The sequence below is a fragment of the Solanum pennellii genome, chromosome 12 (assembly GCF_001406875.1).
Source record: "Solanum pennellii chromosome 12, SPENNV200".
NCBI lineage: Eukaryota > Viridiplantae > Streptophyta > Magnoliopsida > Solanales > Solanaceae > Solanum > Solanum pennellii.
Window position 1 is genome coordinate 49,989,174 of NC_028648.1, and position 4,733 is coordinate 49,993,906.

Here is a 4,733-nt window from a genome sequence, read left to right on the forward strand (position 1 = left end):
AGATTATCGCAGGTGAACAATTTTTTTTAATTGAAATCTATTCCTTGCCAGTGTTGGTGGTTGCATGAATACAATATTATTATTATTTAGTTGAAAGGAGATTTGGAATTGAAGAATTGGTTTCTCCGCAACATCAATTAATTGAATTGGGTGTATTAATTTAATAAATAATGATCTTTCTTAATGATTGTAAATTAGTTAAGGTTGATATTGGCAGGATAATGTTAAGGGGTATAATGGATGGTTGTTTTTTTTTTTTTAATTTTAAATTCAAGTTACCGTATGTAACTTGATGACAGTGTTGGGGTTTCATATTTCTTTTGTTATAGTTTCTTTAAGAAATTAAATGATTGATACTACTATTTTTATATATATTTACATATATGAAACTAAGTCAGTTCATCTTTTAGTTCTAGGCTATACAATAACATATTATTATATATTGAGTTGGGAAGAAATGATTTGTGGATTATTATTATTATTGAATTATCAATTGGTTGGGTTACATTGACATATGGTAAAGAAAATGGCTAACATAATAATGTGGGTGGAAAGTAAATGGTTACTTAGATTAACTTGTGAAATTTTGATAAATACAGTACAACATGTTCATTTACGGACTTGAGGTATAATATTTTGACGAGTAGTAATGACTTAATTATAACTAAATATTTTTAAGTGCAGATGATTACTGGTTATTGGATTAACATAAATTTGTGTTTGCAAGTGTTAGTTCTGTTATTATAATATAATTAAGTTTTGATATATTGAGATAGATAATTAAATATTAAGACATTAGGTATGTAATGTAGGAATTGAGGTTTAACCCTTGACTTGAAATTTAGCGAATATGAGTGATCTTTACCTGTTTATTGGCATCAGGATTAGGAACTTGATTATAGAATTGAGCGTGTTTGTTTACGAACATTATATACTTGATAGATTAGAAATGTTTGGAAGAATTGAGGAAAGGAAACACATTGGAGAAGTAGTTGCTTGACTTCAGTTCTTCGGGGGAGGTAAGTTATAGTTTATTTCTATTTGATAGATAAACTCACAATAGCGATTGATATGTATTAAGTGATATTGTAAAGTCTCTTATGTACTTGATGGTGTGGTTGTATGTCTTGATTGTGTGGTTTGTGGTTGGCCTAAAATTATGAGACTGCTGAATTTCTAATCTTGAAGCCTCTCTATTAAAATGACGAAAAGGACTTCATTTCTCTTAAGAGTGTCTGATTTTATTTTATTCATTAATTGCATAAAAGTTTAATGGACCATTTGAAAAACTAAAAATAGGTCCATTATGAAGAACACATTCGATTTTAGTCATCAAGATTCAATATTTAAAAGTAAATCAGGACATTGACACAAAAGTCAGAAATTTAACCTACTTTGAAGATCAAACACTATTAATTAAAAAAAATAACAAGAAACAATTAAATTCAAACAAAACTAGCAAACTAAATCTACAAAAAAAAAAATAAGAAATGCATAATCTGGCAATAAAATGACTTGTATGGTGAAAATGTAATGATCATGACAAATTTTGATAAATGCTCCCACTACAATGACACCTATCCCGCTGTAGCGACGTCATTGCAGCGGCACTAATCCCGTTGTAATGTCACAAAGTGAAACAGTAGGCTCCGCCTTAAAGAATCCCAAAATCCTCTAATTCCATCTCCTCCTCGCCCGCTATAACGGCACCCATCCCGCTGTAGCGGCGTCGCTGCAGCGGCATGAAGCGAGGCAGAGAGATCACAATAGATTTTCAACTTCTCCCTTTCACAACATACTCTTAGCCCAGTACGCTCAGAAAGTGCCCTTAACGCCGAAGTCAATTCATGATGATCTACTTATCCAAATTCGATGTGGTAAAGCCGTAAGAATTCCTTAACAAGTTATCTATCCATTCATGTAAGCAAATCTACATTTACTCGACCCGATTGCTATCAAATCTTCATACCCCTTTGTAACTTTAATTTCCTCCAAATCTGGACAAGGTTGGGAAAATCCTAGCAATACGAAAAAGTTTTTCCGACCCAGATTTTTCCCCATTGGAATATCTATAACGATGAAACTCGATCATTACAACTTTTGAGTTATAAAATACTTTAACTCAATTTGGTGCTCGATACTACAAAAATAATCAATAACAACTATGTTCAATTCACCCTTTACAAAGAAGGGACTTTACTTTACTTGAGTACTTTTCAAAACGTCATACATATATGCATTCTTAAAACATGCACTAATGGACTTATTTTTCAAGCCCAAGATCAATATATGTAGATATAATAACTGCAAGCCCTTATATTTTCTGACAATAAAGTGATTAAACTTTCCTCTTATCTTTAAATGAACCTAGAGATTTGTAATTAGGATATGCAATGATTTTTAGGGATAAATGGATCGTATAGGATTAATAAACAGAGGGGAAACAAACCACAACTTAAAGGACACACATGCCGGATGAAACAAGGTAAAATTGGCCTAGCGACTCTCGGAGTACTGCTACCGCCCCAGCCCTTCCCCAACAACTTTGATGATTTTTTTTTTTGTGAAATTCAAGCTTCAAACTAGTTTAGAATTGGGAAATTTCTCCTAAAATCTTCTTGTTTCTCAAACCCAAAGCCAATACATGAAAACTTTCATATGATTCCTTTTTAAACATAACTTTACAATCCATAGGGTACATGTGATTCAAAGCATGAACGACATTACAAGATTCTAACGAGAACAAGGAAATCAAACTTCAATTGTTAAAGAAAAAAATTCAATATCAAGATCATGACTGGATCCTTTAGATGTACGAATTTATTGACTAAATTGAGATCTAGGGCGTGTGGAAGAACTAGTCCAACATGAGAAGCCTTACATAAATGGAAAGAACAATTCAACAATTCTTGAAGAAACGCTTTAGCTTATCTCTTCTTGGAACCTTACTCTAATTTTCTAAGCATTAAAGAACATGAAAAAATTGTATATAATCTGATTATATTGTAATTGGGTGAGGAAAAACGTGTTAGGCCCAGTAGTAAAAGTAAAAGACTAAATTACCCTTCTAAAAATGAATGAGATGCCTTAAACAGAGAGGTTTCACTCAAAAGGGCATAAATTTTTACTCCGAGCTCAAAATTAAGCAAACCTGGTGATGTTTGAAAGACGACTCGAAGACCCCTTCAACTTGATAGGTCATGGGTCACCTAATTCTTTATGTGCTAAAAGATATGATCCTTTGAAGTTGACCCAAAATTAAAAATTGATGGGTGACTTGTACGAACCTCTCTTTATTTCTTTTCAAAGTCCGAGGTGTTACATCTAATGACCTTAACACCTAAGAAAATTTAGAGTAACTTGGTACAATCTTATTCACAAATGAAGAATGATTCAAGTCTTAAGTTAGAAATTTTCGGGATGTTACATATCCGAGTAGAAATAGTTGTTTAAATTCTGGAAAATATAGTTGTTGGAGAGGATAGAATATCAAAGTTGCATGTACATATAATTCATGACATATTACATTGGGTTTATTCAAACGGTCTCAAAGAAGAAGCTTGAACTTCTGTTTTGTTTCTTGCGGCCTTATATCAAGTAAACTTTAGAATTAAAACGCTCTACCTCCAACAACTTCATTCTCGAGAATTACCTTGTAACAGTCATGTCGATCTCTGGTTGGAACTGACTACTAAACTCTAAAATTGTTATAATGCCCAATTGATATTTTAAATGGTTATAAACTTTAGAATATCTCCACTTTGATGTTGCTACCATGACGGACCAGCAGTTTGAATATCAGTTANGGGTCGGACAAGCCGTGATGGCCAACCGTATGCATAGACAAGGTCTTGACGGACGTCCATGATATATCGTGGTTTCACGGTATAATTAATACTTTTTCCTTAAGTTTAGTGTGTTCGAAAGCCTTTTTGTGCTAATTTTGATATAAGTTTCTCTTTATTTTGCAGGAAATCTGTCCAAAGCTGAATGCGGAGATTTTGAGCGAAAAAATTGCAGAAGAGACCACCTACGGAGCTTATGACGGTCCGTCGTACCTGTGACGGTCCGTAGGTGGCAGCGTAGTGCAGCTGCTGAAGGAAGATGGGGAAGTCTGACCAAGTGTGGGATTACGAAACTTGTGATGGTCCGTCATGGCCATGACGGTCCGTCCTGCAGGTCCGTCGTGAAGATCAGAGAAGTGATCCCAGTACCCAGATTCCAAGAGTTGAAGTATTTTGAAACGAAGACCCTCGACGGACCGTTGTGCCTATGACGGTCCGTCACACTTGCCGTTGAGGGGAATGAAGAAAGCAGCAGAAGCAATTGCACCAAGTATGGGAAAATGGAGTCCACGACGGTCCGTTGTGACCACGACGGTCCGTCGCGTGGTCCGTCGACCCAGCCGCGTTTTGGCAGATTTCCAGTAATTAGAATCCTTGTTTAATTAGGTTTTTATTTTTTATAAATAGTTCGAAAAACCTCGTTTTTGAGGTTAGACTCTGCTACATTAGACATCATATTATTAGACTTTGTGTATTAGTGTTTGATTTTTGGAGATTCTTACAAGTGATTTTTGGTGATTAATCAAGAAAATTTTCGGACTTTATTCTTTCTCATTCAAGTAAGTACATGAATTCTTATTTAATATATTTGAATATTGTGTTTATGGCTATGAGTAACTAAACTCCATAACTAGGGTTGTGGGAACCATAGGCAAATAATGAGATAAA